At 41.1% G+C, this 13,744-nt stretch overlaps 1 non-coding gene across 1 annotated transcript; it reads right to left on the bottom strand.

Annotated features, from left to right (window-relative positions):
- Positions 1–4,531: 4,531 nt before the first annotated feature.
- Positions 4,532–4,641, bottom strand: LOC116572531. Its single transcript, XR_004278390.1, has one exon. It is a non-coding gene; the product is annotated as a U6 spliceosomal RNA (small nuclear RNA).
- Between the last annotated feature and the right edge of the window lie 9,103 nt (positions 4,642–13,744).

Below are 13,744 nucleotides of genomic sequence, written 5' to 3'. Positions count from 1 at the left end.
GTAGGGAGGAGAATTGAGAGTTTTACCGTTGCAGGGGGAGCAGCACCCCATTTCCAGACCCCTGTAATACCAGCATGAGAGGTGGTTTTCACGATGGGCCCACCATGAATCAAACACCCTTGTGACGTGACTACAGATGTTGTCTGTGTCCAGTAGGATTAAGATTGCCCTTTGATTTCACTCCTTGCGGATGGCCGTAGGAGCTCAGCTCTGTTCATCATTCCTCCTCTCTTCCTCATAAAAGAGTTTATTGGTTTCCTCACCATTTTTACTGTTCTTTATATGTGTTCAAGCAACTCTTAAAACACGGTGTTCAGAATGAAACGCAGAGCCCCAGACGTTGTTATGAGGCCCCATGGACCCGGCCAGCAAGCACTCTCTTCCTTCTAGATTCTGTCTGAAGCTGCAGTGGCATTTTTTGGTTTTTAACCATAATTCATTGTTTCCTGACAAGGAGTATTTGGTCCATTAAGTTAAAAAAAAAAAATTAACATATGGCTGCTAATTGATTTAGTCCTAATCCTATAAATGTAGTACTGGGATTTTTGCATCTAAGTAAAGACTTTGATATTCACCCTTATTTATACTTTCTTTTTAAAAAAAGTTTATTTATTTAAGTAATCCCTATACCCAATGTGGGGCTCGAACCCATCTCCCTGAGATCAAGAGTTGCGTGCTCTTCGGGCTTTAGCCAGCTGGGTGCCCCATACCCTTAGTCCTATTCTCAGTGTGAGGTTTGGTGCAAGGTCCATTAGGTCGAGATCTTCCTGTGACATTATGCATGTGCTCTCCTTGCTCGGTTTTCCATTAGGGCTGGAAGATTGCCAGGCATTTCTCTCTCACTGCCTGGTCAGGCTCACATCCTTCTTTAATCTTAATGCCCTCTTTGCCTGTTTTCTCATTCGCTCACAGTTCCCCCAAGGTGAAAGAGACCACAGCTGGAGTCACCTAATGAGAAAGGAAACAAATCCAGCGGATGCCTGCTGCCCCCCGGACGAGTTCCTGCTTCCGGGGTCCTCCGGGTGCTGACAGCTGGCTCTTATCTAAAAAAGTAAATTGAGGGGCTAGTAAAAAAACTTGCTTCATTATTGGGGCTATTACCTTATTCTGACATATTAGGGAAGTCACAGAAGGAACGTGATCTGGTTTTCAAAGACAAAAGGAATGATCTATCAGGAATATTTCATCAATACACAGTAAGTTCCATATCGAAGGGGAATGAATAGACCGGATTAAATTCTAGGGATTCTGTGTGTCACCCTGACATGCGTGTTTTACTAAGAATGCAGGGAATCGTTTTTTCATTTTATAGGACCTGTTTCTAGGGCATTCTGTAACTCTTTGCTACTATTCCTATCTATCTGTCTATCTATTCACCCATCTTTTTTTTTGTTGTTTGTTTAAAGATTTTAACTATTTATCTGAGAGAGAGAGAGATGGAGTGTGAGTACAGGAGTGGGCGGGGAGGGGGAGAGGGAGAGGGAGAAGCAGACTGTCCGCTAAGCAGCGAGTCTGACGACTGACAGTGATGTGGGGCTCGATCCCAGGACCCTGGGTTCAGGACCTGAGCAGAAGGCAGACACTTAACCGACTAAACCACCCGGGCGTCCCTATCTATTGTTATTATAAGAACACTCAAAATGGAAAAAAAAAAAAAAAAAAAGAACACTCAAAATGAGATCCACTTCCTTGATAAATTTTAAAATCCACAATATAGTACTGTTAACTATAGATACAATTCTGTACAGCAGATTTTTAGAACTTATCCATCCTGCATAACTAAAACTGTCTACTACTATCCCTTTAATTTAAAATTTTTTGATGATGAAGGGTACAGATAGGACTGATGCTCTCATACCAAAAGTATGATTTGCTATAATTTCAGAATCATGTTTATTACACGCCGCAAGGGCATTTTATTTCCTGTGAAATTATTCCAAATATAAAAAACATGAAAATCACATAATAACAATCCAGTAACATGACCCAGATCTTAAAAACAACATTTTTAAAATTTATATTTATTTTGGATTTTTTAGATTTTGGAAATACAAAATAAAACATTTTAGAGATAGAGTTGGAGCTCTGTTTGTGTTCCTTTGTATCTTTCAGATTTTTTTCCCCTCCAGCCCTCTCCAGAGGTAACGACTTATTTTCTCCACAATGATTCCGTGATTCATGCAGCTTTGTTCATTCATCTTGACCCGCTGTACAGCAGTTCCCTCATGAATTTTCAAAATCTAAACACTTCCCTTTTAGTGATCGATTAGATGATTATGAAGTTTGTTGGTGTTAAAACGATGCTGCTGTGAATGTGTTGTATTCGCTTTGTAGGTCACATGGGCTCAAGTTTCTATAGCATATACATGTGGAAATGAGCTTTCTGGGTGTTAGGGTCCCAATATTTTGCATACGGTGGAAGTTGACCAATTTCTTTTCAAGGTGGTTGTAACACTTTATACCCTCCCTAGGTTTATTTCGACAGTGGACTCCGCATCTATGCATACACTTGGTATTGTGAGTCTTTAAAATTTTTGTCAATTTTTGTGGGTGGGAAGCAGTAAGTATTCATTGTTTCAAGTCTTTTAACTTTTTTTTAAAGATTTTATTCATTCATTTGATAGAGACACAGTGAGAGAGGGAACATAAGCAGGGGGAGTGGGAGAGGGAGAAGCAGGCTTCCTGCTGAGCAGGGAACCTGATGCGGGGCTGGATCCCAGGACCCTGGGATCACAACCTGAGCCAAAGGCAGACACTTAGCGACTGAACCACCCAGGCACCCCGTCTTTCAACTTTCTGAAGGTTAGCTTTATTCAGATATAATTTGCATGCCATACAAATAGCCCTTTAAAAAGTATGCAATTTAGAGGTTTTAGTTATTCTCACTTTAAAAAAATATTTTATTTATTCATTTGACAGACAGAGATCACCATTAGGCAGAGAGAGAGAGGAAGGGAAGCAGGCTCCCTGCTGAGCAGAGAGCCTGATGCGGGGCTCGATTCCAGGACCCTGAGATCATGACCTGAGCTGAAGGCAGAGGCTTTAACCCACTGAGCCACCCAGGCGCCCCTATTCTCACTTTTTAATGGTGTCCGTTTTCATGCAGAGGTTTTAAGGTTTGATGACATTAAACCAATTGATTCTTCCCTTAACTGTTTATGCTTCTTGTATCTTAAACAAGACTTCTTTCCCGAATATCACAATTCAAAAAAGTTATTCTCCTGCATTTTTTTCCTGAAACTAAAAAAACTTTGTTTTTCATATTTAGGGTTTTAATACTCCTAAAATGGACTTTTAGATCTGGTGTGAGTTTAGCATCTACATTATCTTTTTTCATATGGCTAATCAATTGACCTCAAACTATTTATTGAATAATTAATCCTTCCTCACTGATTTATATTGTTAGCTCAGGGATAGAGCAGGTTTCCATATTTACTTTCTAATATGTTTTAACTATCCTTTTGTCTTTACTGTGTCAAAATCTTAATGACTTAATCATTATACTTGGTAATGATATTTTTAAGCGAGGTTTTTATTTTAATTCCACTGTAATTAACATGCAGTGATTTAGTAGTTTCCTGTATAGTGATATTTAGCAAGGACATTTTTAGCAAGGACATTTTTCACAAAAAAAGTTTTGATTTCTTGGACATTTCTTCCTTCAGATGAAATTTAACATTGGCCTGCCAAGTTCCACACAAAAACTTAATGAAATTTGAAATGAACTTTATTGAAGTTATTGACTAATTTGGAGAGAGTTATTTATTTTTGTTACAGAAGATATTCTCAACCACGAACATGGTCTAACAGGCAGCTTCCCTAATCCTTGTCCCTTTCTCCAACGTGAGAATTTGCTCATAAGGCCGTTTGTCTCTTAGTTCTGTTTTCCTTTCTGAATCATTCATTTATTCATTCAGAAATATTTACCGAGTGTCTCATCTGTGCCATGTCATTAGCTACCCTGAATTCCACTGGGTGAGATTTCATTCAGACCTGTCTGTGACTTCATCTTCTCTTTCAAACAAAGCTATCTTTTTTGGCTTTTGAGGTTTTTATTTTAATTCCAGTTGTATGCAGTGTACAATATGCAGTGTACAAGACAGTGGTTCAGTGCTCCCATACAACACCTGGTGCTCATCGCGACAAGTGCCTCCTTCATCCCCGTCACCTGTTCCACCCATCCCCCACACACTCCCCTCTGGTGACCCTCAGTTTGTTCTGTAGAGTTGAAAGTCTGTTTCTTGGTTTGTCTCTCTCTCTCTCTCTTTTTTCCTTTGCTCATTTGTTTTATTTCTTAAATTCCACATAGGAGTGAAATCGTATGGTATTTATCTTTCTCTGACTGATTCATTTTGCTTAGCGTAATGCTTTCTATCTCCATCCCAGCCATTGCAAATGGCAAGATTTCATTCTTTTTTATGGCTGAGTAATATTCCATATTATATATAATAAAAATTCAAAAATATGTCTGATATAATGTATATTAAATAATATATTAAATAATAAATGCTATATTAAATTATATATATTAAAATATATATTAACATAAATATAGAATTTGTGAGTCATTCTTGCCCAGGGGCCATGCTAATCTTACCTGTATCATTCCGATTTTAGTATACGTATTACCAAAGTCAGCACAGACAAGAGTATATCTTACTATTTTTTTCTTTTCTCTCTCTTTTTAAAAAAAGTTTATTTGTTTAGGCAATCTCGACACCCAGTGTGGGGCTCGAACTCATAATTCTGAGACCAAGACCTGCACATTCCACTGACTGAGGCAGTCAGGTGCCCCCCAAACCACATTTTAAAGATATATATATATATATATATTTTTTTTTTTTACAGACAGAAATCACAGGTAGGCAGAGAGGCAGGCAGAGAGAGAGGGGAGGAAGCAGGCTCCCTGCTGAGCAGAGAGCCCGATGTGGGGCTCGATCCCCGGACCCCGGGATCATGACCTGAGCCGAAGGCAGAGGCTTTAACCCACTGAGCCACCCAGGTGCCCCCAAACCACATTTTAAACTAAACTGGATGTTAACTTAAAATAGAATGACTAATAGGATTAAACCCTCCTAATGTGTGTTTGTGATTATTAAATAGAGCTGTCCACATACATCAGTCTCTGACTGGTGGCTTGTACCTAGGAAATATTTGAGCTTCGTCGATGTGTTTTATGTCTCTTCCCTCTAGTGCATCTGCTGGAGTACGGAAGTGCGGAATCAGTCATTCTGCTTCCTGTTCCTCAGGCTCCATCCACTCGGGAGCTCCATTCAGGAGCCCGCTGCGGGGAGAACCTCCACGGCACAACTCATCCTGCGTGTCCCAGACAAGAAGTGAGCCCAGAGGGCGTGTGTGGTGGATGACAGAATGGAGGGAGACTTTGAAGGGGACTCAGATGAAGTAAGGCCTCAGGGGACAAGGCTAAGTGTAGAAATTCAAGACACAACAATCAAAACCAGGAGGAACGTAGACATTTAAACTGTCTTATTTGCTCACGTTTTCCTGGAAGAACACTGGGCAATAAGGAGATAACCATCGTGTTTCAGACTGAATCCTGGTAGAGAAGTTCTGTGACTTTGAACATATTGAGAACATGGTCTCTTTCCACCATAATGTGCAAAAGGCACTTTGATCCTCTGCTGGTAAAAATAAAAATCAAGAAGGGCGCCTGGGTGGCTCAGTAGTTAAGTGTCCTCCTTCAGCTCAGGTCCTGATCCCAGGGTCCTGGGATCGAGCCCCGCATCAGACTCCCTCCCTGCTCGGTGGGAAGCCTGCTTCTCCCTCTCCCACTACCCTTGCCCGTGTTCCCTCTCTCATGTGTCTCTCTGTCAAATAAATAAATACAGTCTTTAAAAAAATCATGAAAATGATTCTTAATCTTTGAGGACTGACTTCAACTTTCAGAAGCAGTCTTTTTCTGGCGGGGTTTAAAAGGTTATGTTTATTTTTTTTCCTATTATTTAACTATTTTTTTCTCCCCATTGTCCATCACGCCCCCCACCCCATGCCTCCCGCCCCCCCTCCCCTCCAGCAACCTTCAGTTTGTTTCCTGAGCGAAGAGTCTCTGGCAGTTTGTGTGCTTCTCTGGTTTCCTCCTGTTTCATTTTTCCCTCCCTTTCCCTGTGATCCTCTGTCTTGCTTCTCAAATTCCTCATACCAGAAAGTCTTTAATCTTCCAACTTAAAAAGTCACAAAGTATTTGGACCCCGTGGTTTTCCTTTTAACCACTTGAGAGAGAGGAAGTTTTTCAACTTCCTCGCGAATACATACACATCATATAAAGACTTTTCAAGTACAAATAAATCATTTGCTATTGCAATGACTTCAAATAGCCTTTTTTTTTTTTAATTTAAGGAGGGTGGAAATCTCTCTCTGTCTCTCTCTCTCTCTTTTTTTTTTTTCCAGAATGAAATCACACTTGTACAGAGTTTGATAGAGCGGATGGATATAACACACGTTAAGAGGCTAAATATCTTGCACTCAGAGAAAATGCACATTTTATAAGAATTGTCTGGGTTTTCATTTTGCTTTTGTCACGATGGCTTCTTCAGGCCTCTGTTCTGTGCCTTACGAACCTCGGAGGAAAGAGGAAGGGAAGGCTACACGCCCTGCCGGAGCCGGAGCACCAAGCGAGCTTTTTATAGCCGATGTTCCTTGCACATTTATAGGTGTGAAATACAAATGCAGTAGCCTTTCCTTTTGGCAATGATAAAAAGTTATTCTGACCACGAAAGCAGGAAGAAAATATGCTATTTTCTGTGGCTGTTGCCTTTTTATTCTCTTGTCTTCCCTTTTTCTCACTGTCAACTTCCTCCTCCTTCTTTTGGTGCAGAATGATACAGAATAAAAGGATCAAAAGGCAGCTGTGAGCGTAAGTGCGCTGGCTAAAGGCTGTCATAATATCATGCCAATAAGCCGGCTCTGGGTGGGCCAATGTTAGTATTAAAACTTTAAAGTATATGGTCTTGGGCACCTGGGTGTCTCAGTCATTAAGCGTCTGCCTTTGCCTCTGGTCATGATCTCAGGGTCCCGGGATCGAGCCCCACATCAGGCTCCCTGCTCTGCAGGAAACCTGCTTCTCCCTCACCCTCTCCCCCTTGCTTGTGATCCCTCTCTTGCTGTGTCCGTCTCTGTCAAATATATAAATAAAATCTTAAAAAAACTGTATTGTCTTTCTACTTGGCCATTGTGAGTGACCACCGGTGGTGATTAAGCCTAAAGCCTCTTTGGACTAATCATTTTGTGTTACCTGTAGGGCTGAACTGTCACTCCTGTTCTTGGTACAGTTTTACATTTTTTTTTTAAAGATTTTATTTATTTACTTGACAGAGAGAGAGAGAGAGAGTCTGAGCAGGGGAAGGGACTGTAGGACTGTGGGATGGTTTGAACCTGCTGTTTTTCAGTTTTAAGAACATGCTTCCTCAGTAGCTGGAATTCAGAATTCTTCAAAGTTAGCCCGCAGAGAGATTAAGTGAAAAAAAAAATCCTACAGCTAATAGTGGAAAACCTGGACTCAGTCAAGCCCCAATTTTTAAATAAGTCAGCTCTATTGTGGTACAGTTTATGCACAATAAAAATGCATTCATTAAAAAGATACCTTTCTGGGGGTACCTGGGTGGCTCAGTCGGTTAAACGTCTGCTTTCGGCTCAGGTCCTGATCTCCGCGTTCTGGGATCAAGCCCCGTATCAGGCTTCCTGCTCAGCAGGGAGTCTGCTTCTCCCTCTGCCTCTGCCTCTGCCCTTCCTTACTGCTCATTCTCTCTTTCCCTCTCTCTCTCAAATAAATAAATAAAAATCTAAAAAAAAAAAAAAGGTACATTTCAATGATTTTTTGAAACATTTCTACATCCCTATGATTACCACCAACGCTTCCATTGTGTCAAAGCGCTCCCGGGCCCCGCCCAAGCACCCTTCCCCACCATGCCTCGCCCAGGCAACAACTGGTCTGCTTTCCGTCACGGCAGATTACAGGTGTCTCTTCCAGGGTTTCAGAAAAATGGAGTCGCACAGTGTGTACTCTTTCTGTTTGCCTTCTTTTCCTCAGTGTCATGATTTTGAGATTCATGTATGCTGTCTGAATCAGTAGTCATCCCAGCTTAGTTAAGTTGACTCTGTATAAATTACAACTTCCCTACAACTAGTTTGTTTGATTGTCTTATCCTTAAGATGACATTTGGATTATGCAAGATATATGTAGGGTGAGGTCTGGGGAAGGTCTCAAACACAGAGCTTCTCTGCCATTGGCTCACTGCGTCTGAGCGCATCATCCTCCTGGTGAATCAGCCTTCAGTGAACCCGCTGGGTGCGTTCACCAACCAGGAAGCCCCGCTGACCTTCGAGGTCCAGAGTTATGTCACGTAGACACGATTGGTTGACTCACCAGTCAAGAGACTGAACTCAAATCTCCAGGCCCCCTCTCTTCCCTGGATTTCCAGCAGCCGAAAACCTCAAACTTTCAGTCACGCGCTTGGTCTTTCTGTAGACCATCCCCATCCTGGAACTTTCTAGGGGCCCATCCTAAGCCACTTTATTAGCCTAACAAAGGCATTCCTTTTTTTTTTTTTTTACTCAGGAAATTCCAGGAACCAAGAACAAAACACGTATGTCTTCTTCCTTGTACCACACCTCCCACACTCATGCTCCCGTGTCGCTCTCTGTCTAACTTATTTTACTTAGCAGAATGCATGCAAGTCCCATCCATCTTGTGACCAATGGCAGGATTTCCTTCTTTCTTATGGATGAATAATATTTCACTGGGCATCCATACTATACCTTCTTTACCCCTTCATCTGTTGGTGGACACTTAGGTTGTTCCTTTACCTTGACTTCTGTGGGTAATGTTACGATGCTCCTGCAAGTACAGGTGTCTTTTCAAAATCCTGTTTTCATTTCCTTTGGCTATATACCCCAAAGTGGAATTGCCGGATTGTACTTCTATTTTTCAAGTTTTTGAGGGCCTCCAAACTGTTTCCTGCAGTATCTGCACCTGTTTGCCTTCCAGCCAATGGCATATAAGGTTCTCGTTTCTCACCAGCACTTGTCTTTTGTGATTGATTTTTTGATAATATTCCACCCCACAAGTTGCCTTTTTGCTCTGTTTTATTTTGTTTTAACTACAGGTGACTCTATTGAATGTTCCAAGGGAATGCCAGAAATCTCATACCAGCAAATGCAACGCAGTACAACTTAGCCTTGAATGGAGTCTGCTCGCTCCAACGGACACTAGCCATCTTTGTTCTGGTTTAAATTTTACAAAGTCAAACATACGTAAGTGCTGAAATCAAACTTAAAGTTAAAGCCAATGGCATCTGCAGAAGGAGAAGCCTACTTATATTAATTTCAGTGTAAAGTTACAAGAATGAATGCATGTTAATTTTGAAGTAATCTTAATAGCTAACACGTCATGGTGGCTTACATGGGCCAGAATCCTATTAAATGCATCACGTGGCTAAGGGAGATTGGAATGTTAGAGTGGATTTGTCACTTCAGACCTGTTTACCCACACTGGGAGGGTCCAGAATACACACCTTTCACAAGTACTATGAGAAATATGTTTGCGGAAGGAGTGCTGGCATCCTTGGGGAACTTTGTAATTGCTGTTCTCTGCAGACCCCAACTTACAGTGGGAACTGCTGTCACTGAACTGGGAAACCTAAATGCAATGATAGTAATTGGATCCAAGGTGGCAAGGGCCAATTCCAGGATCAAAAGGAGGAGACATCACTACAGGTCCATATACATTACCAGGATAAAACAGAATGTTGCGAACAATGGTCAGCCAGTACCTTCAACTAGTTCGAGGAAATGGACATACTCCTCGGAAGGCACCAAATATCAAGCTCAAGCAAGAAGAAATAAACAACCTTGGGCTTTATCTCTACGAAGGACTTTCAGTTTTATAGTTGAAAATCTTTACCCAAAGAAAACTGGTAGTTGAATACTATCAAATGTTTCCATAAGTCCCTTCCCTGCAGAGTTCCCTCCAGAGTTAATGTCCTCCATGGGGGCATTTGCATGTGAGATTTGGAAGGATGAGGCCAAGCAGCAGCAAGTAGCTTTCATGCGCAGAGGGTGGGTGCAGCATAGCAGCTGTCCTGCTTAGGCGTGGTCTTACTCTCTGCTGGTTCATGTGGTGTAAAGGGACAGGAGCCAGGCCCACATCTCCTCCAGCTCCTGTGCTAGGCTGGAGCACTTAGCTTTGGCCCAAGTGTGCTAGGTTCACCTGCAGGTCACTCGCATCCTGGAAGCTGGGAGCAGTTAGAGAGGTGGGCTTGAGCTTGTCCATCTGTGCTCCATCTCATGTCCTAACAGCTTTCAATCTTTCCTTTCTCTATCTCCCACCACACCCACCTTTCCTTCCTGAGTGCCTGCCCCACTCACTCTGGGCCCCAGCACTGGAAACAAAAGCCTTCGATGTCTGGTTTAACCAACTCCCACAGTTCGGTTGGGTCAAATCACTATTTTAAATCCCTTATTACACATAGCTCCTCTTGGTTCTATTTCTCTGATGGAACCTTGATTGAAATACCAGCTGAGGGGCGCCTGGGTGGCTCAGTGGGTTAAAGCCTCTGCCTTCAGCTCAGGTCATGATCCCAGGGTGCTGGGATCGAGCACCACATCGGGCTCTCTGCTCAGTAGGAGGCCTGCTTCCTCCTCTCTCTCTGCCTGCCTCTCTGTCTACTTGTGATCTGTGTCTGTCAAATAAATAAATAAAATCTTAAAAAAAAAAAGAAAGAAATACCAGCTGAGCTACTGTTTAAGCCTTCAGCCATTTGCAGTGATTCCCTCTCTCTCTTTTTTTTTTTTTTACAAGAAACATTGTGTATTTCTATCAAATACCGGTTGGAATTTAAAAATATGCATATATGACATAGATGTTCATACTCTAAATAAATATTGTGCAGGTCTACAAATGCCTTAGGCAGCTTCTGCTTCTAGTAAGAAGGTCAATGAGTTAGGCCTCTTGATTTTTCTTTCTTCTTTTATTTCATTGTCCTCTTTTTGTTTTCCCAAGTCCCCCCCCCCCCCACCTTTGGCCCCAGTCAACATTTTAATTAGTTAATTAAAATGTTTGTTGAGTATTTACTATGTGAGTGCATATACAATGTATCAGCCATGTGGGGGCAACTAAGTACAGAATGGAGAACACCATACAGATAGTCTAATGTTGGTCTTCTGGGAGACAGGTGTGAAACAAAGGAATAAACACAGGGATATCTGAAGGGTGGGAAAGAGGATGCATAAGAATGGCCAGCAAGAAACATACTTGGACATGACATTTTTCAGTTCCTAGCCTCCCACAAGGTTGTAGTTTACAGAGTACAAGCAGAACCCTGGAACCTCATACTCCCTCCAGCACAGTTGGTGGTGGAAACTTCTAGTCAAGATCTACCATATGCATTACATATTTATTTTTCTTTGATAATTTCAAATACTGCCTTCAGAGTTTTTCCTGTTACCACCAGGCGGTAAACTTATGATAATAAATTTTCCATAATGTTAATTCATAGGAGATCTGGATTTATATTAGGTTAGATAACCGGCTTTAATTAAGAACAGGAGAAAAAGTAGGTGTTTAATTTGGACTGATTGAATGACTTTTGGTCACCAGCACCAGATCTGTGGTAATCCACAGAGCCCATCTTCTTGTCTAAGTGACCTTATAGATTCATTCCCAAACCTGGTCCTATTCATTTTCCCATGTTGCCCAAATCTTTCAAGTTTCTGTATTTGTGTATTTTGTAAATATATAGATCAACATATTTTCTTAGATGCAGGAAACCACAGATGTTGGTGAAGATGTGGAGGAAGAGGAACCCTCCTGCACTGTTGGTGGGAAGGCAAACTGGTGTAGCCACTCTGGAAATCAGTAAGGAGGTCCTCAGAAAAAGTTAAAAAAAAAAATAGAACTACCCTGTGATCCAGCAATTGCACAAGATATTTACCCAAAGGACACAAAAATGCTGACTTGAAGGAACATATGTGCCCTGATGTTTATAGCAGCATTAGCAACACTAGCCAAATTATGGAAAGAGTCCAAATATCCATCAATAGATGAATAAGGATAAGGAAGGTATGGTACATATACATACATATGTACGCACATGGAATATTACTAAGAACAAAAATCTTGCCATTTGCAACAACACGTATGGAGCTAGAGTGAAATAAGTCAGTCAGGGAAAGACAAATACCGTATGATTTCACTCACATGTGGAATTTAAGAAATGAAGCAGATGACTATAAAGGAGAAAAAAAGAGAGAGGCAAACCATAAAACAGACTCTTAACCACAGAGAACAAACTGACCATTGCCAGAGGGGAGATGGGTGGGGGTTGGGGGTTAGGGAGGGCATTTGTGATGAGCACTGGGTGTTATATGTAAGTGATGAGTCACTAAATTCCACTCCTGAAACTACTATTACCCTATTATGTTAACTAACTGGAATTAAAAACAAAACAAAACAAAAAACTTGAAACAAACAAAAAAATCGGTATTTTCTTAGAAAAACTGGCTGTTCAAAATGGATAAAGTGCCACTCTAAATACAGCTTTTATTTTTACGTTTCAGATTGCTTTTCAGTCATTTTCACCTAAGTCCTCATTTCTTATATCAATTAAACAGTAATCGAACGCTGCTGAAGAAACATTTGGGAGCAAGTTACTGTCTCTGTTCAGTAGATGGCGCCAGACACCAGGTTACCAGTCCTCCCCGCCCTTAACTTGTGTTTGTTTTTTTAATAAGCTAAAGGCTCCCATGAGTGTGGTAATCCTATTCGTTTTTTAAAGGAATATCACATTTGCTTAGTTTATTTATTTATTTTTTGCTCAACTGCCATATGGTTGAAATCTTTACTTTTTAAAATTCCACACTCTGAGAAACGTTTATTTTGAGGGCATTTTTAAATGGTTCTTGTTCATGCTTATGAAAGTTCTATAAATAAAGCTTATTTTATGCGCTCAAAGGAATAGCATATGCCTTTGTAGAGTTTGAAATACTTTTTGATGCATAGCAGTAAAAAAATTGCCTGTGATCTGTGTTGATGAGGCTGATTTTGCCAGCTTTTTAGAAACTTTTCGGTTTTTTTTTTTTTTTAAGAGATAGTACACGTGTGGGTGCCAACTTGTGGCACATGTGGAGGGACAGAGGGAGAGAGAGACTCTCCAGCAGACTCCATATTGAGTGCAGAGCCCAACTCAGGGATCCATCTCACCACCCTGAGATCATGACCTGAGCCAAAACCAAGAGTCAGATATCAGCCGACTGAGCCCCCCACCACACACCCAGGCACCCTGAAAATTTTCATCTTTTAATACTTTCGCCCTGAACTCTTCAGGGATGACTGTGTGTAATGCTATCTGTGTTTTATGCAGACTGAGTAAGAAGACCGTAGCCTACTTCACAAATGATTGTCTCCTTTTGTAGCAGTCACTAAAATGGGGAGCTCTTAAGGCTTTGGGAATTGACTAGAACCACTCAATACTTCAACATTTGGGCATGTCAGTTTGGATAATGTTACATTATTAACATTTTCCAGTTTCTTACATACTTGGGCAGTGTTTGGGCTATGTGTGAATATCTTTGGAAAATGAGGTTCTGAGCATCTTTAAAATGCGTGACTTTATATGTGAACATAATTCTTAGCTACACACGCCAAGTATACACGTACATCTCAAGGGAAGTTAAAATCACCAACATAATGAATTATCTCTCTTTAAATGTGGCCCTATGACTGACATTT

This window comes from Mustela erminea, chromosome 13, assembly GCF_009829155.1.
Source record: "Mustela erminea isolate mMusErm1 chromosome 13, mMusErm1.Pri, whole genome shotgun sequence".
Lineage (NCBI taxonomy): Eukaryota > Metazoa > Chordata > Mammalia > Carnivora > Mustelidae > Mustela > Mustela erminea.
This window is presented reverse-complemented; position numbering and strand designations above follow the sequence as displayed.